The 20,977-nt window shown below is 36.4% G+C and overlaps 1 long non-coding RNA gene across 1 annotated transcript in view; it reads left to right on the top strand.

Moving 5' to 3' along the window:
- The first annotated feature begins 1,434 nt into the window (after positions 1 to 1,434).
- LOC141358756 (uncharacterized) overlaps positions 1,435 to 20,977 on the top strand; it is a 43,822-nt gene continuing 24,279 nt past the window's right edge. The window contains exons 1-2 of the long non-coding RNA XR_012365177.1: positions 1,435 to 2,049; positions 13,563 to 13,653. This is a non-coding gene — a long non-coding RNA (uncharacterized lncRNA). The remainder of the gene's footprint in view (positions 2,050 to 13,562; positions 13,654 to 20,977) is intronic.

Here is a 20,977-nt window from a genome sequence, read left to right on the forward strand (position 1 = left end):
CGCAAAAAAAGTCGGAAAGCGCCAAGCCTCGAGAGTGAGTGCAATTATATTAATAGGAAAACGGATATTAGGCCTAATGATGACTTTAGGGGTAAGTTTTAAGGTCGGCGATGTTTGGCTATGTTAATGAAAAGCATTGTTTCCGTTTAACATTTTGTTATTTTCTAAGCTACCAGTCCAGACCATTTCAATGGTAACTAAAGAAATTATGAAAGACTGTTATCAAACTAATCAAGTTTTAATCGAAAAAAATATAACTATTTAAGATTTTAAGTATTTAAAGTCTAATTGTAGTATGTTGATGTTATTTATTTTAATTCGCATATAGGACTTGAAATGGTATGCATTTGACAATTTGGTTTGTTTGTTAAATAATAACCGTATGTATATTTTTATTTTATGCAAAAATGATCTAACTTAACTATTTGCTTATCTTTGTTAGAACCGTTAAAATTTCTTTGTTCTCCAATCATCATTTTATTTATTATGCATATAGCCTAACTCTACTTTAAATAGTATGTCAATTAACAAGTTTAAATGAGAGAATAAGAAAAAAGACCGTCTAAAGTCATGCGAAACCACCTCTAGTTATTAGCCTACATTTTAACAATAATGAAGACAATGCTAAACAACATGAACTCCGAATGCAGAAGAGTCAAACCTTTGCCAAATGATTCAACCAAGGACATAAAAAACAACACTGCAAATGCACTGAAAATTCAAATTTACCTTTTAAATATGCATCAATATTAAAAATAATACACACACAAGGACCAACTGCGGTGAAGCTGTAAGAATGGCGGAGCAGACGTCTCATTATGCATGATGGGCGATTTCCCTGGCAAACAGTCTTCTATTCTTTACTGCATATGGTCCAATATTCGCTAAAAAGAACGGTGCTTCCTTTCAATAAAAACAGCAACTTACATATTCTTCCCAAAAAGAAACGAACCACCTCTATGCCGATGAGGGGAAATTACTCCGACTGCTGAAAGAAAGGATATGTTGGGGGATTTGCATATTTGATGCGCTAATTTCCCTGATGTATTTAAATATGGCTGCACGTAGCCGATAGGCTTGCTACGTCATTGGACGTGACCTCGTTATAAAATCTGAACGTGAATTCGTAATTCGTTTTATTTAATCCGAAGTGATATCAATAATTGAGGATTGAAAATTATTATATATATATAGGATTAACGTAATTTTGAACCGCCTAGAGTCAAAGAACAAAAGTTATTTAAAATCTAAAGGATTTCTGAATAATAATAATAATAATAATAATAATAATAATAATGTGACATATATTATATATTATTACATGTAGGCTTATAATATATGTATGGCCCTGCGTGTGGGTGCTCTTGATGTTATAAGGGAACTTTAAAGTTTAAAAAATTAACTTTAATTCACAAGCCATGTTTAGATATGGATGTGAAGTTTTTTTCCAAGCTAATGATGTCCTCTCAGTTGCAAAGCTGCCCTTTGGGTTCCGTCAGTCAAAACGTATTGGGCAGAAGCACTCGGAGCAAATTCATTACCGCAGTCAATCCGTAACCTGGTCTGGGAACTCGGGACTAGTCCACGCCAATAGAGGAACAATGCCTCCTCAGTTTAAGTCCAACAAAAGACCTGGCGAACTTGTTTGAATTTCAGAGCACGTCCTTTCTTTCAAAGAGAGGACGGCCCCCTCTCCCAAACACCCTTATGAAAAAAAGAAAAGGAAAGAAAAGGGGGAAAAACATGCCGACCTTCTCTGCTCAACAGTGCACTTTTCTATTTGGTACTGCAGACAAATAGGTTATGGGAAACTTCACAACCTCTCCTCCCTCTCTCCCCTCACTGGTCCTATAGCTAATACGGTAGCTGTCGTTCTCGTGCGCTTGGACTGTGCTATTGTGAGAATCACGGCGGCTCATGCACGCGTAATCAACTGAGTATTAGCGGCAATTTTAAACCGAAAACTTCCCATGCATGCCCGGTTGTTACTGAGACCTACAGCAGGAGAGTAGCGTCTGGTCACGTCGACTTAAACAAACCTTTGCTCAAGTGAGTACAGCTGGAGACCTTTCTCACCTTCTTTATTTAGAGCCAATAGAAAATATTAGGTGCTTGTTTGAAAAATCTGCCTTTGCAACCATATATCACGCAATTACGTTACTATTTAATTGTCCAGGTATGAACCTAGCAGGTCTTTTCTAAAGGCCATGGTCTCAAACAATTGATATAAAGTTTCTGAAAAGTTATTAAGTTGTAATGGTGTAATGGCTAGACAGTGTTTCAAGTCGTACATTAGACATCTTTTATTTTCTATCACACAAATAGAAATGTATTTTTCGATGCAATGTAAAGTTTATTAAACGTCAATATTTAGAATTGCATGGCACATGCAGAGTTTGTTGTTAATTTAAAAGGTTATTAACTTTAACATGGAAAAGTTTACAAAAAATGTAATTCGTGTTGCTTTGTTACTCTATAACATGTGGTAATGGCTTAAGATATAAATGTCCCCTTTAGTTAAATCATTTAATTCTCTGCTATATTGTTTTTATAAACTGTGCTTCTGTTTGCTATTGTTTTATATTATTCTTTAAACCAAATTCCGTTTCGTATATAATAATAACTTGGCTTCTCTTTGAAGACCAACGCAAACCCCAATATCAAAAATGTATTTGAATGAGGGCTAATGTGTTCAGAAAGCAAGCATGCTATTACACCAATTATATATGTCCTTTACGATTTGTCACTTCCGTTTGCCTAAAAAATGTGACTTTAAAAATTAGTGACTTTAAAACAACATTATATGTGCTGTGGCAGATATCAGTGGAACGAGGTAAAAATTAATTGTAAAAGACAATTTAATTGAGCAAGTTTTTCAGCTTTATAATGTCTTGAGCGCCCCCTTTACAAACGCGCACACAAGATCGCGCGCGAAAACACACACACACACACACACACACACACACACACACACACACACACACACACACACACACACACACACACACACACACACACATAGAGATAGAGAGAGAGACAGAGAGAGAGAGAGAGAGAAGGAGAGAGAGAGTTATACTGTAATTTCCACATTTGTGATTGATAGGTTTGTTATCTATTTACTGCACTTATTTCACAGCTGTCATACAACTGAAAGTATGCCTACATAAGCATTAAACATTCAAACGCATTAAGCATTCGTTTGAAAATAAATATTCTGAAACCCACGGTCAGAACAAGCTGACATGTGTATATAGCCTATACGAAGGTACGACTGGCTCTGCTATACTGAACCTTGTTTGTTGAGTGGCAATGCAAGAATTATGGCAAAACATTTTCATTCGGTCTTTAAGCCCCGCGAATGGGAACAGTTGTTATTTCTTCTCAATTACTTTCATCAAGCATGCTCGACACTGTCGCCACAATGTTGGCAAGAACATTCTTTACGCGTTCAGCAACAGTGCGCGAGGATTGCAGCCTCAACCTGATACAAACGCACTCTGGAGATTTCTAATTACATCATCATCATTGCCTTACACTCCCGTGGTCAGAGACCTTTGACCTTTTCTGGCTGGTCCATATTTTGGTACTGGAAGCCCGTCCCCCGCTTACCCCCTCCACCCCCCCCCCACTCCTCGAGATGTGGCCCTGTTCCCTTTCTCAGACCGCTGTCAGCAGCAACACAATCCTCCTCTCGTCTCGCTTATAGCAACTCTCGGGGATCTGTGGTGTTTCCGATCTCATCCGTGAACGGACAACCTGCCAACACTCAGCCAAAAATAAGAGCGAGATCTATCCATTGAGTGCCAAAAGAAAACGCGATGTTATTTTCTTGTGCACTTTTTTCTTCGGAAATCGGATTTTTCCTTTGTATAATCTCGCTGCTGGTTCCGTGGGATATCTATCGCCGCTGCTGCCACGATTTAATAGAGCCAAAGGAGGCTTTTGTGAGATTGGTAGGTAATTTGCAATGCAAATGATGGCCTGTGCGAGGATGACTGCTTCTTATTCGACAGGCTCCCTCACTCCAACTCTCATATTGTTTTAACGTTACGTGGACCGATGTGAAATGGATTATAGCTTCCGTTTTTTATCTTTATTACCCTGTGAAGAAACGGGTATTCGTTTTAAATAGTTCATCTTTTTAACAGTGGCCTGAACTTTTAATAACTTTGAAACTGGACGAATTGGCAGAGAAGTTCCATGCCTTTTTTATTCTGTTTTAGCAACTTCGCCTGGATGTATTTTTACACAAGACACGGAGGATTACTGTTGTGGAATTGGAAGCGAGTTGTTATCTTTGGTTATCTAGCTGTATGAGTATGTTGGACTTCATAAAGCTAGATAACCGAAAGTAAAAACTGCCTCCTGGCTCATCGAAATCTCTGGATGCTAAATAAAAAGAAGATCTTTTTAAAAGAATAACAATACACGGATACTCTAATAATTAAATGTAAAGCTATTAAACGAAATGTTTAAGATGTCATAGGTTTTGTTTGGTAGCTTAATGGGGTTGATTTAAAATCATGCGCGCACACAAATACGGGTTACTAAAATAGTTAAACCCAACAAAGTTAGCCTCGTTTTTCACAGTAAATTATTATTTTAGCTAAAATAAGTAAATGTTATTATTAGAAAATAGTCAGCTATGATCTCACCGATTGACTGACTGTCAGCGAGATGAACCCACGTGCTCACTATTTATTTCAGCTCGGTCGCCTTTGGCCAGGAAACGGCGCTGGCATCCCAAACAGAAATAATTAGGACATATAGGGAGAGCTGACAAAAATGAAAAGGGGTGGGCACATGGGGAGCGAGGGGGTCGGTCCTCCTTAATTGATTCCGTTAAACGGAGCGCAGTAGATGTGAACGACTGGACGCTCTCATTCCCACGCTCGAGGGCAAGTGGCAATGCCACGGCCCTATCCAGAATATGACAGACAGCGCCGGCGGGGTGGGGGGCAGGGGGGGCGACATGGGTCATGAAAAGATGTCAAGTGCACCCGACTCATCTGCATCCCTTTAGAAAGTGGCGGCCGTTCCCAGCCTCAGCAGACGCGGGCCCCAACCCAGAACAGTAGTGTAACGGCTGTGAATATCTCACGCGCATGCTTTATACACTGTTTGTGTGCTGAATGTAAGTGTGGGAAGCCGTCATGGATAGAAAGGTTATTTATTTAGAGTTTTAAGCAGATCTTTATTGCAGGTCTGTCATAGACTTGGTTCAAAAGATGACATCACCACTATTGTTCTCGATTGTATTTGAACTTGAGAAGTGTGAGATTTTTTTTAGTCTGGCTTAACACCTTCTCAGTATTACATATTTTTTACCATACACTTTTAATACACTTTATTCTGGCATTTTTTTATTTATATGACATAGGTGTAGAGATTAACATTATATATTTTATTGGCCCCATACAAGTTAGTTATAGACTAATTGTGTTCACAGACATGCTTTTCATATTAAATCCAGTCAATTAAATGCATGTAAACGTTTTACACGTTTTATTATTATTATTACTACTACTACTACTACTACTACTACTACTACTACTACTACAGCTTTACACTGTATTTATCAGCTAGAAGCCTTCACAGATTTGTACAGGGCCTTTTTGTTTTCATGAGATACATTTAGAACATTTTTATTGCACTGAATTGTCAACTCATTTATGTGAATTATTGTTTTCAAGACAACACATAAATGGTGTCTTACAGACATCCCTTTCATTGCACTTGTTATACCAAATTACTATATAAACTAGGCCTATTTAATGTGTGCTGCTGAAAGGCTAAATATAGTGTTGAATGTTTGGAAAATATTGTAACTACTTTTATAACAATTTCACATGCTTAGAGACACAAACTGTGTGAGTGTGTGTGTGTGTGTGTGTGTGTGTGTGTGTGTGTGTGTGTGTGTGTGTGTGTGTGTGTGTACCTGGTAATTATCACGTTGTGGGGACCAATTGTCACCACAAAGATAGGAATACCAGTGTTTTTGTGACCTCGTGGGGACATTTTGATGTCCCCATGAGGAAACAAGCTTATAAATCAAACAAAATGAAGTTTCTTGAAAATGTGAAGTAGTAGAAGGGTTTCTGTGATGGTTGGGGTTAAAGAATGGGGTAGGTAAGGGGAATAGAATATACAGTTTGTATGGTATAAAATGCATTACGTCTATGGAATGTCCCCACAAAACATGGAAACCAGAATGTGTGTGTGTGTGTGTGTGTGTGTGTGTGTGTGTGTGTGTGTGTGTGTGTGTGTGTGTGTGTGTGTGTGTGTGTGTGTGTGTAGACAGTTATTATTCCATAATTTTGTTTTCTTTAGGATTGTCTTCTGATAGGTGAGATTGATTTTAAAATATAATTTTAAATAGTTTTTGTTTTTGATTTGTGTATTTCAAGATGCATTGAAATATCCATCTAGACCTAGAAGCGGATGAACTTCAAGGTTCCGTTTCAATATTACTTTTCATATAGTATCCAACAGCTCTATGAATGGGCCATTTCCAATGTGTATGTCTGTGTGTGTGTATGTTAGACAGTGCAGGCATACTGCTGTCTTGTAATTGGCTGAATAGTATAACCATGGCGACCATGGCAGCTTATCAGTATTCATTGGGTAGGCAATCTTCATATTTTTGGATACTCCACTTCCTCTGTCTGCTCTCAGTCACAAACCTTTCATAGTATGTCTGCAAAGTTGTCTTACTGTGCTAATTGAACTGTTAGCATTTGATGAATTTTCAAGGTTTGAAAGTTTTATTTACTTAAAGAGGATTTATTTTTTTCAAATATAAAACAGGTAATTGGATGCTTAACCTGTTAAGTATAACACCTTTGTCCTCAGTGCCATTCTTTCGTGATTGGTGCAAACATAATTTGCTTTTAATCTATAGAAAGTTTGTGAGAAGGTGTTTTGTAAATAGCATTTTTGCTGATGAATTTAACTACTATGTTGATTTAATTGTCTAACCATGCACAAGAATGTGCAAAACGATGCTGTTGTTGCCATAGATTCTAGTGTATCTGTTACACAGCTTAACCTGTCAGTATTTTAAGTCCTCTGTATGTAATATATATTTAGCTTAAAACATATTATGTAGAGAAATATACATTTTAAATCAGTGGTGTGTATGTATATATATATATATATATATATATATATATATATATATATATATATATATATATATATATATATATATATATATATATATATATAATTATTTGGAAATGAGATAATGCAGCATTGTTGTTTTTCACCTATAGGCAAAATGATTTACTAGCATGCTTGTAGTTTTTAAGTTGTCTACTAATCCAATAAATTGCTTCAAAATGGCCTGAGATGCTTAAAAAGCAGATACATGTTAGCACAAGGCATCACATAGTCCCACCCTTTTTCAACCAGGTCACATGTACCATGTTGTTCCCCCTGGTTGGAGTCGCTGTGGCAACAGGGGGTGATATCACATGCGTATGATGGCAGCGTGCAAAAGCAGCACATGTTTTATATATATGTGTGCTTTTGTATTAGTGAGAGGAGGAGCCCCATTGCATGTGGATCTTTTAGTGTAATAGCAGTCCACTCCGTGTTGAATTTATGTGAGCATTTTGCATTCACATTTGGCATTACTTAGGTCTGTAATTTTGAATATAGTTATGTTACACGATAGTCTGGTATCCTGAATCCTGGTTTATTAGATGGCCACAGAATTAATGCAGACTTTCAATAAAGCATCTGCAGTGAAGCTAACAGACCTATTAAAATAGGTTAAATAGATTAATCCTGTAGCATGATTCACATACAGTAGCAAGTTTATCCTTAGTGTCAAGATTCAGTGATTGAAAATTTTAATTCTTCCTGCGTTATCTATAATCCTCAGTAATATTGTTTAGTTTAGATTGCTGTATCATCAGAAGGATGAGAACATGACTGTTCATGAAATAATCATCAGAAAAAACTAGAGGGGAATAAAGAGTAGCTATCGGTACAGTCAGTTTTGCCCAATATATATCCTACATTTTCTCACAAATGTAAATAGAGGTTATAATTTATCTGCATTTAGTATTTGAACCTTTATCATAAAAAGCAGGCATTATATTTCATCCAGTACACGCTGTGTGCACAACTGAGCTCAGGTGCAAAACCCTCTAAACGGCACCTTTGTCAAAAAAACGAGATAATGTTGTCTGCACATATTATACGTTCATCAAATACTTTTGCTTAAAATTAGCTTAATACAATCCTCAGGTCATTAAGAAATACCATTAAAAGTCTGATAAATAATGCTCATTTACAAGAAAACATGTCAGACACACTTGAAGGGTTTTGCATCTGAGCTATTCAATTGTTAATACACAGAGCTGGCTGTACCAGTTATAAAATGGTATATTATGGCCAGGAGTGATTTGTCCAATTGCAGTGCAATGACACAGAATGTAGGCCTATCTGTAATGTTTTGTTTTGTTTAAGTGTAGCTGATTGGCTGCATCTCAATTGTATCGCTGTTATATCTAGGTTATGCAAATTTGATAAATAAGCCAATATAAATACTTACCAAATGTGAAGTAAAAGAGCTTAAGTAATGCAATCTACTTTCATATTTTACTGTATTAATTATGAATTGAAGAATAACGAAAGCTTAAAATTTATCATAAAGGACAATAGTCAACATTGGTGCACAATATGTTCAATTTAATTGATGTTTTAATTCTATGTAAATGTTAAAAACATTTATATGAATTTTTGTGACATATTTCATTGTAAATCTTTCTTTCAGGAGTAAAAAATATAATTAAAATGCTGCAAAATAGCAGGCTTTTTGCAAATAACAAATAACACATTAAAACTGTTATTGTTTAGTTTAGATGAATCATTCAAATCAAGGCTGTACCACTTAATTTTGTAGCAAAATAAATGTTTTTCCTCATGTATGAATTACAATCAAAATAATGATTTTTTCACATGTGTCAGTAATGTCGCACAACAAAGAGTAAGAGCTGCACGTTAGCATGCGTACATTTGAATAACTCACATCTATGCAAATTTAATGCGTGTGAACTCATGCATACATGCGGAAGCACCACACTTTATGCATAACATCCTTATTAGTGATGTGAACTATTAAAAATGTATCATGTAGGTGGGGTAGGTGAAGGGTGTCCCACAATCTGGCCAGAATCGCATTGCAGACTCTGGATAAGGAGGAGGTGGGTTGGGCTCCATCAGCGCTGTAGCATTTCCTTCAAGGTGCCACCATCTTAAAGAATTTAGCAGTGGTGAGCATGCGGAAAGGATAGACCTAAAATGTCCGCTGGAACGTGCTTGATTACAAGCTGACCTCGCATTTTCAGATACACAGAAACTGCTTTCGCATAATCAGGCTCTGCAATTATGTAATTAGCTAGCATCGATGACAATGTGCACATCAAGACAAACCATTTGCATGCATAAACCTGCCCCACTATTGTCGGCAAGATATGCGAAATGGTTGTGGCAAGCCGCCACAATACATACCCCATATCCCAACACAGCATGGAATCGTCCTCATTTCATCCACTTTGCATTCATCTTTAGCTCTGTATGATTGAAAAATTCTAAGTGAATATATATTTGCTTTTTACTGGAGCACAGCCCACAGCGTACAAAAGAAATGCAAATTCATGTGGATTTAACATGTTTTGACATGTTGAAACTCCATCATTACAGCCGTTAACAGATTGTAATTAAAAGCAATTTCCATCATGTGCTGTCATTTATATATTAATTATTGAGAATGGTTACTCTTTATGCGACCCAAATTACATTAGAATAGAAAATAAATTAAATGGACATTGAGAGCCGTTGTTGTAACATTTACACAGTGTTGTGAAATGTTGGTTGCTGTCTTTAGAACAAGAATCACTCACAGGAATTGTCTCACCTGGGCTACATCCATTCCACTGTCTTAATTATTTCTAAGGTGGCAGTCTGGAATAGAAATCGCTGTATGACACTTCTATTTGCATTACCTTTCATCTTTGCACATCCTCCTGACACAGCCAAGGCAAGAGTGGTAGAAATGCCTCTTAATGCTTATTTCTTGTATATCACCCACATACTGACCTTCAAAAACATATAGAATTCAGCTTTGCATGATGGTATGAGCGCACATATCAAACTACCCACAGAAAGGCTCAAAGTAAAATTATGTGTATACATTTTTGCTAAGAGGAAGCAGAGGTTCCCCGAGCCTTTTGTATCTTATCAGTGTAATGTCTAAATGCAAATAAAGGTTTATAGTAAAAGCCTAAGCAGAGTGTTATATGTCGCAAATCTTTAAATGTCCTATATTCATCCATCAGCAGGAGTGACTCCAGTTGTCAGAGAAAAATGGGCTTCTTTAAAGTCATCTGAATTCAATATGTGGAGAAAAACATCAAAAGTCATGATATTACCCTGAAGACTGTCAGTGAAGCATTTTCATGGAGACCGCATGGTCACATGTTATCCAGCTTCAGACTGTGTTTTAGAGTTTTTGCTGCTGATGACATGTAGGGATGATAATGTGAAAATATGTTTCACATACTTTGTGAATAATTTGATTACATCATATTGGATGTGTGTACACTGTATTTTGTAGCATTGTATTTGTAGCAATGAAAGTATTGTGTGCACCTTTATCTGCACAGATTGTTTAGGGACGAAAGGTCTGTGCAAATGTCCTCTTGGGCCTGTCATGTACACTATCATCAGCCAGTAGATCTGAGAAGTGTTAATTAGCGTGAAAGTGGGCAACAGAGGTGTCAGCAAAACTCCCTACCTCTAGCATCCACCCGCACACTTATACCTGATGTGTGTAACCTATCTCCACCCCTCTCGCTGTTATGAGAGATGGGCAAGTATAATTCAATTCCTGAATTTTTTCTCAATGGCTAATGTCAGGAAACAAAGTTATTATCTTGTGGTCTAAATGTTTTTAAATTTAGTATTTTGTACTAAAAAAGTTATTTGAGCTAAGTAATAACTAACCACACATTCCTGATTATTTCTGTGTATACACAGACACAATGTATTGCCGAGACAATGTATAATTTTTTTAGGCTAAATAGATGTAAAATGGCATTTGAGTAATGTCTATGTTATTTAGAAGCTTTAAAATATTTGAATTTTGCATAGTACCAGGACAAAGAGCTCTTTTGTGGCCTGAGCCTCTGGGACATATTTTAACCAATCACAAGCGTGGTTGTACATGTCTATGTGAAGGTGTGGGTTAACATTTGATATTCATGAATGTATTGAAGTGTTTGTAGTTGGTTGTGATCCATGAGGTATAGGGCTATAGTTGATGTGTATGCGTGTGAGCTCTTGCTCTTCAGCCATCAGATGTGATGCAGTCTGTCAGCTAGGGAATCATACCTGGCTCCATGGTAGAGCAGTCGGCCTTCACATATAGTCCAGTGGCCAGTGATTGTCAGGACTGAGGTGTTGCAGAGGGATCCGGTGAGTGCAGATGCTGATGGTGCGGGGATACAGGGTGGGGGATGGGGAGGACTCAAAGACTGCCAACATCAAGAGCAAAAATGGACCTCGATTTCGTAGTACTGCAGGCAATACAAACACACAGAGACTTCTAGCTTTTTGTGCTTAGCCGCTTACAGTAGCTTAATTATTGATATCTACTCCCTATAACCTGGGCAAATATTATAGATGTATTAAACAGCATAGAAGCATTCATTTTATAAGAGTCAATAAATACACCCAGAAACTCTGACAGTGCTCTTATTTTATCATTTAGGAGCAAAAACCATCAGTTACTGCTGTTACATGTGGGTAGAAGTGAAACAGAAATACTACCATGATTTTTGTCAGATTTGCCATTGCAATGAGTCCAAAGTGCATTTTGTACTGTAAAACAGTATTGTAAAAATAAATGAATTTTTTTGACTTGATTGTTGTTTATTGACTTTTTGCATCCATGTTTAGCAGAAAAGAAGTGATTTTCCAGTGATAGTAATTAATAAGTAAGGTGTAATAAAGTTCTTATAACAACTTAACAAGTGAGAGGGGCACAAATTGTCTTTTCTTTCAGTCAGCCACATTTTACTAACAGGTACAGGTAACAGCAAACATAATATTTTATGTGTGGGACGCACTGTGCAGCATAGTGACAAAGTCAAAGGATCAAGCCAGGCGAACACAGAAGCTTAATAAAACCTGACAGCTGTCACTCTGGTTCTGACATGTGTCAGGAGAGATCTCCCTTCATATGGACATGGGCCTATGTTGCTCTTTGAGATTCTGTAGATAACACACACTGCACATAGGTTTACAAAAAGGATAACTTGCTTTTTTGAAATCAATACGGTTTGGAGGTAATTTCTTTTTGTGGTGTTTTGTTAATGCCCCCCCCAAAAAAAAACTAAATTATGTGTATTTAATAAAAAAAAATTGGATATACAAAACATACAAACAAAACACATCTAGTAAGTATAAGCTGCAGCCCTCTGGCAGTAGGCAAAGCAAATGTTACTTCATAGGTTTGCTTTTTACTCTATAAATGTAACAAGTGCATATATCACCTAAACCATCCAAAAGCATTCAATTAAGCTGTCAGCATTTGAAAACTACAGTGCTGTTTATACACAGAAACATCATCTAAATGTAAAAGTTAACTTTAGCTAAATACATACATAAATACTAGAATCTGGATCAGAGTGAGTACAACAGAGCAGTACTATTATAATGTGTAACTAAATAAATCTTAGGTGCTTCTTGCCAAAGAGATGCGTTGAGCTAAAAATCATACAGCTTCCGCCAGTTTTCTGCACATAAAAGAAATTTAAACTAAAACATCAACAGTGGCAAACTCCATCCAGATCACTGCAATGCTGGTTACACCATCGCAGCAAGTTATGGGCAGGGTGTCCTTCTGGACCTCTGGGGATGGTGCACTGCATATCCCTGATCATATTCTTGAGAGATGGGGGCAGTAAACTTGCCTTGATTTCATCCATGTCTAAACTCTCAAAGTAATCATTACAACATCACAGTGGTAGCCTGAGTATCTCCACCCTCTTCAAACACAACCTTGTATATATAAACTACTTACTGATCTGCAGCAGCAGCAGCAACACACACATTTCACATTTAGATGCTTGGTTCTGTTTCTTTTCTGTTTTCTTTTAATATTATGTCTCAGACAGGCAGTTTGTATATGTAACCAATCAATGTACCTACCCAACATACAATACCTGACCAAAAAGAGTAAAATATTTAAGGAGTTCATCTTAAAATAAAATGAATTAATGTGTTTTAGCTGGAAATATTTATTTTAACCCTAGCCAATGTGCAGCTTAGTGGACATTTAATTCTTAAACAATAATGTCTAAAGACGTATACTGTGATTGTGATAAACATTTGGCCTGCATTAGGCAAAACAGCTAAAGAGATTCTTGATTGCACTTTTAAAAAAATTTTAATGTCATAAAACTGAATGGACATTGGTGTTCTAAAATATATTTTAAATGTTTATAATGCATAGTAGACATAATTTCCACATTTTCTCTGTGTTGCAGGATTAAAATGAGGAAATGTGACCATTACACACATTTGAAGTAAGCGATAAGGAACTGGCATGAATGTTACCAACTGATAAACGAACATTAGGTGAGTTATTTAAGATAGATGAACTGTCCGTCAAGTGTACATTTGATATGATCGCATTTTAGTGTCAGATTTTACGTATACTGGTGCCCAAAGATATTTAAACCTGAAATTGCCTGCATAACCAATGCACTCTAAAAACAAACGGTGCTATATAGCACCAAAAGTGGTTCTTTACTCGTAATCATAGAAGAACCGTTTTTAGTGCCATATAGCACCGGTAAAGCACCTGTGTAGATCCAAATAGGGGCCATATATCACCACATAGGGTTCTACATAGCACTATATGGTTCTACACAGGTGCTTCACTGGTGCTTCACTGGTGCTATATGGCACTAAAAACGGTTCTTCTATGATTACGAGCAAAGAACCACTTTGGTGCTATATAGCACCGTTTGTTTTTAGAGTGTGGTCTTTATGAGAAAATGGCATAAAATAAAAAATAATATTTTTCTGATAATTTAAATATGCCACTAAATATTTTTAAGTGTTTGGTTCGGGGGTAGAGAAGATATCTAGACAATATAGAAAATATCATTAGTTCAGTTTAAGAACAAAAATAAAATGACACAAAATTGGGCTTGTACTGCACAATGAGAGCAAAGCACCTTGCAGTGTGATCTCCTTTAGCACATCATATGCAGTAAATGAAGAAAAAAGAGCTTTAAATGTTTTTATATTGGCCTACATTAAATATACTATGTTATATTCTTTTATCAATGAATCCGTAGTCTATTAGCACAAACCTTTTGCTGTTCCTGTGAATATTTATCTGACACCCATCTTGTTTAATCATATTTTTTTAATCACATGACAAACCTGTTTCAACATAAGTCTTAAATCATTTATGACAGAATTTTTCTCTATCAACACAAAAGATTATACTTCAGAAACACACACAATTAAACCATTCACTTTCATTGTCTAACTCCTTGCTCAAATCTCTTTATGTCCTTTATCCTTTTAATGCATACTCTGCATATGCAGCATACACCAAAATTATTTCAAACACATCACAAACTCTGCATCTGCATGCAAAGCTGGTTTGCAAATACAAAAAAAAATAATGCAAGAAAAAGAACACTTTGCATGCGTGCTATCAGCACACTATACCTGTATATCAGCACCTCACAGGCGATGCCTGACTGTTTATGTGTGCTCTGTAGCCCCTCCTCTCTTGTGCCTTCCTGTAGTGTGATTAGCGTTAGCCCTGAGGAGCTAATGAAGTCTGGCGCCTGCATTTGCATGATTAGAGTTGGCCGCAGCACAAAGCAAAGCGCCCATGAGGACAATAGATGTCAGTTTACTGCATGCGCCATGCCTTTTCTGTGTATTAAATCCCCCATATCGCTGTGTTATATGTTACACGTTATGAATATGATATTGATGAATATGGTACTTTAAAAGACAATTTCAGTATTACTTAATTATGCCAAAATATAGCATGTAAAAAATATACATTTAAGAATAACAAAATGGTTTAGGTTCAAATTGTGACATAAATATTTCAAATTCGAATGGTACTCTTACCCCACATATTCCAGCTTTTACAGTGTTCACTTCATTGGTATTTAAAAATCTTTTTCTTCTTTTTTCAAAAAGCTAGTTAGCCAATGTATGACTACGAATGATGAAGCACTTTTACACTCATTTAATATCCAAATGTAACCCACTTCATCTTTTCCCTCTGAGAACAAAGAATGTGCACATGGTAATGACATGCAAATGTATGCAGATTTCAAACTGCAAGGGGGAGGAGTTGAGAGGGAGAGGAAAGGCAGTAGGTAAGGTTAGCTGCAAATGCACTGATTGTTTACACATATATTTCTGACACATTGTTTTAAGAATTTCCCTGGAATGACAGTTTTGAGGTTTACATTTTTTTTATATTTAAGTCCTGCATACACGTTTGGTGTCCACATATCCTGGTAAGAAGTATTTTTTATCTTGAACAAGAATCAGCAGTAGAATGAGACAGCCATGTATTTATTGTATATACCAATACCAAATTATATGTAGGCCTAATGTAAATTATTTAAAAGATCAAAATAGATGTTTTAATACAGCATTTTAACAACTTTATTAAATAACATTAAACACAACTTATTCTCCTTAAAATGGAGTTAATAGAATTTCAAAAAGTTTTTTCTCCCCGCCTAATAGATTTTTGGGTTAAAATTGAAGTCAGTGTTTAATCTTGATCAGAACTTGACATTTTACAAGTGTGTTAATGGATTTTCATTTTTCCAAATGAGAAATACTGCAAATATCACAGTCCCTTTTCCACTTACAGTCAGAAAATGGGACTTGATGCAGTAAACACTGGTGTGACAGTAATATCAGTTTAGCTGTTCAATGCCATTTGACAAAATATCATTCAAAATGTAGAAACATTTCTTTCTTTCTTTCTTTCTTTCTTTCATTATTCTATAGAGTGTACGGACTTTAGCGTGTGCTTTTGTTTCGAGGTGTGATAAAGTAGCCATTATTTGCAAGGCAGCTGTAGCACATGGGTGTATTGCTACAAATATTAATCGTGTGTGAGTGGGTGTGGTTGTCTGCATGTGTGTGCTTGACACTTCTTCCATTTTAAAAAAGATCAGTGATTTGTGCACACCAACTCATAAAGAGGCCGTTAAAATAATGCCCATCCCCAGACAGGAGACACAATGCTGTGTTAGTCTGTAGCACACACACACACACACACACACACACACACACACACACACACACACACATGTCTGGGCCTCTCCTCAGACACAATATGGCGAATGGAGAAGAGATGGGGGAGCACAGACAGACACTCAGAATAATGCATAATGATGTTAACATTCCTGCATGTCTAATAGAGCAGCACCCAGCCACAGAGATGCACCAAGTCAGACAAGTGCATGCGTGTGTGTGTGTGTGTGTGTGTGTGTGTGTGTGTGTGTGTGTGTGTGTGCGCGGGTGTATGTGACCATGCACTCAGCATCCAGAGATGATACATTAATTTGAACTGCTTATGCATGGACGCACCCAAATCTTTTCTTTAAGGGTCATGGAAGCGAGTGCCACCCCAAGTACTAAATGGTCTGGCCAGATCAACCTTACAGACAGTACAGCAGACAGAGTCTGTCATATTTTTGGATGTAAAAGACATATTTTTTTCAATTAGCAAAATAGTGTTTTGTGCTAGATTGGGTTTTAAAACATAAAAGTAAGTGTGTGTGTGTGTGTGTGTGTGTGTGTGTGTGTGTGTGTGTGTGTGTGAAAAAAAAGACAATATGACAACAACAATGCACAAGAATATATGAAAACGAAATTCTTACGGCCACAAAGCAGTGCTCCTTCCACATTTCAATACCATCTCATTCTCCGACATGGACGGCTGTATCATTTTAATTGGGAGCTTAGACTGAGGTGAGATTGTCCCATTTCCGTTTATTTCATTTTGTTAACCTCACATCAGGCAGAACCTTACCAATGGGACCAACTGAATTGGATATGAAAATAGACAGAAAGCATTTGCCGTGGGAGAGAAAGAGTGAGAGACAGGCATCGTCTCTAGAGGAAGGCGGGTGAGGACGGAAAAGCTCATTTTCCGTGGCCACTCCGTGCCGTCTGCATTGCAGATCGGTGGAAATCCTGCCGAATATGATGACGAGGCTCAGGAGAGGGTTTATGTTATCTATCCCTTTGGTACGCTTTTGTTTTTTCCTTTCCATATTTTTTTTCTCTGGTTGCCATAAAATGTCAAGTTAATTTCCTGGGTGGTGTGAGTGACGCCTTGTCGTGCATCGTGTATGTGACATGATGTGTAAGTGTATGTGTGGTGGGTAGTGGGGGAAGTGGTTTGCAAGGAGGAGCCCATGCAATGTTCCACATTATATGCAGTATAATGTTTGTGTTTTCTCTCAAATTTTGTTACTTTATACAGTATGTGTGTATGTGTGTGTGGGGGTATTGCATCTAATACAGGTGAACAATTTCTGTATCCGTGCATGTTTGTGTGCATGTAAATTAGCTGTTACTGCTACACTGGGTTTGAGGACCTCATTTGAACGCAACTCACTGTGAAGTATTATGAGTTAATGATTTTTTTTTTTAGGATTCAGACCTATACTGTAATATAGGGTTTACAATCCTCAGGAAAATTCAGCTGCCGTAACTAAACAAAGCCAGTCCGCCTTTCTAAGTATATGTATATTTGTGTGAGTGATGTGTATGTTACATGTGTTCATTTGCTGTATTTATTTTTTCAAGAGTCAATTGCACTGTTATTAAAAAAATAGATACTAAAAACAGCATATTTTAAATGGTTATTATTAGAGTTTATGTGGTGTGTGAATATATTTGTGTGTAACTATATGCACTGTTTTATTTCCTTCTCAATAACTTACAGATATCACTAAAACGCACCCTGTCATAAAAGCAGTTTCAAAATTGCTAGATTTCTTACATAGACAGTGCTGTGCAAATGCATTAAGATAAATCTTCAAGATCTATAAAGAAGTCTCCTCTTGTTTTACTTTAATGCTGTTGTTTATATCAATGATATCACATATCTTTCGTGTTTTGATCAGGGAATTAAAATGTGAGAATAATGGATGTAGTGAAACTCAATATGTGCGTGAGCATATTTTGATAGACCCAAAATTTTTTGAAATGTGAAGTAAGAGTTTAGGTATTTGTCACTCTGGCTTACGTTGATCTGTGCGTATGCCCTACAAATGTCACATCATATACATTGACAAAATATCTGAAACCCAGCCTAATTGCACATATCAATTGTTTCGCTTTGCTTATCAATTGTAGTGAAGAGTGCAGCGGTGTGAGAAAGATATATGCTGCTAAACAGAAGGGCAACTTTATCACTGCAAGTGTGCACTGCAAAGACGATGAGCTGAGACTGTTATGGATCTGATTTTCTTAAAGCAATCTAACTGCTCTGCATGTAATGCTGTAGGCAGAAAAAAATATTACTAATTATTTTTTGTATTTACATGAAATGTTTTATTTGCAAAAAACATTTATGAAATGTTGTTTTTGACTTAGAATTTGATTATACTTTAGTACAACTAATATAATAATAATAATAATAATAATAATAATAATAATAATAATATGGTTATTACCATATGTTGTAAGTAATAGTAGTATTGCCAATGTTGTTGTACTGTTTGTTTTTATATTTTTTCTAATTTGTTTATTTTTTTACTCACCATGAGCTTGTACCTGTCATACAGTTGCAAAATGCTGATGAATCATCTGCAAATCAGGACAAAAATCTTGCATAAATATATGAGGGGTCTATATGTGATAGTGATACCAACAGCAAACCCCATTGAAAGAAGAAGCTGTACTGAAGAAAGTCATTCAACCCCTAATGGCTAATGCTGAAAGGTAGTTTTTTAGTATAGGGTGTACAGAGCTGACTTAGGACTAAGGAGCCCTCTGATTAATTAATGGGCACATTAAGGACCCTGCAACTGCCTGTGTACACATCAATTGTTCTTGGCCCAGAATTCCCAAACAAGGGGGTAACAATGACGACTTTGTCCTTTTACCCCTCATTAGGGGGCATGTGAAGAAAACTTGGGTGAAGTGTATGTGTGTATGCAATCACTCTCCCATGATCCCATTACAGCTTTGTGGTCCTGGCTCTTATGACTTCTCTCAGAGAGAAAAAGAGAGTAAGCTTGTCATACCATCTTCACATCAAAACCTCCTCTGGTAGAGGAAATGAAACGAAGGGAAGGAAGGGAAGAAATGGAAGAAAGACGGTGTTGTGTTTGGACCTCATCAGCATAGAGGAAGGAGGATTCAATGGAGGACTTGTTAATGAGAAGCAAACAATTAACAGGGCCAGACCTGCACTGTGGGTGCTGAGTAAAAGTTCTTCCTCTCCCCCAAATAAATATTGTAAAAACCTGAATGTGTCTTTAATGGGGCAGATCATTGTAAAACATGATATGCTGATTCATTTGATTAATTACATGAGCCTATAATTGTACAACAACTTCAATCGATTTGTCTGTCCAAGGTAGATTTAGAGGACGATCACACAGAATGCATTGCTGCAGAATGTCTGTGATGTATTTAAATTGTTAGTCTGAAAACATGCACTATATCTTTGTATTAAAAACAAATATGTGTAATTGACAGGGCTTTTACATCCAAATACTCAGATGTGACTGAGGGGCACTAACAAATCATGACTTTTGTCTTTTTGTTTGTGTGGGTCATAACCAGAAATGATAAAGGCACAAAATATATGTTAGGAAAATATACCTAGGAATGCTTATAAAACACAAAGGCAGAAACCTGAAATTTCCTCTAGATTTGTTAAATCATATTACACATTAGATACACAAAAATGCTGTCAAAGCAGTTAGGACACACTGTAAAAAATGCAGCATGTAGTTAAAACAGCTTGGTTTGGCGAGTCAATTCAACATACTATTTTAAGTTTTGACTTGTAAATAGTTAACATAACTTATAAAAACAAGTTGAAATTATTTTAGTTTATTTTAGTTTATTTTAAGTTAAATTAGCAAATAATATGTTGATTTGACAAAAAATCCAGTACTCTGGTTTAGGTATAGGCTTTTACTGAATAAAAGTTGCAGAAGGGGGAAGTCTGCAACAACAAACAGCAATTGCATACAAAATTGTAGTCCTGCCACCCTAAAACAAATCCCCATGTGTAATTCTTATTCACTGTTACTCTTCTGATGTTTTCTCCACCTGGAAAATTGTCCTGATAATGGCTGTAATCTATATCCAAAAAGCTTGTGGCATTTCCCTCTCTAGCAACCTCCTCTTACTTCTGTCTGGAATCTCTAATTGAGCAGCATCAGGGAGTCCAGTGGTGTGATGTCAAATTGTAGATGTTTGTAAAACTGCAGAATTTTCATAGTAGTCAGTTTATAGAGGCTTAAAGGATATTTGTGTTACAGTCAATGCAACCAGGCTCTTACTAATTGATTTACTAATTGAAAAATATACAATTATTTATTTGATATCAGTGTCTTATATCAACATTGCCATTGAAACCCTTCTTTACAATCTTTAAGGTACTTGAAAACTATTTAAACATTTATGTCTTTTATAAACTGATACACCCCACTAAACACTAAATATTGCTTAATATTTTAAATATTAAGTTAACAATGTAGATTTTTTGAGTATAAACATATTCTGTCTTTTTCTTTTTGTATAATTTTTAGTGTGAGTAATATATGTTTAAGATTTTTTTCTGCAATCCCTTAATGCAACAACATCAGCGCTTTAGATTGGTTGAGGGTTTAGGTGCTCGAACGTGACATATTTTCATCTTTGCATT

Source organism: Misgurnus anguillicaudatus, chromosome 22 (assembly GCF_027580225.2).
Source record: "Misgurnus anguillicaudatus chromosome 22, ASM2758022v2, whole genome shotgun sequence".
In the NCBI taxonomy this organism is placed as follows: Eukaryota; Metazoa; Chordata; class Actinopteri; order Cypriniformes; family Cobitidae; genus Misgurnus; species Misgurnus anguillicaudatus.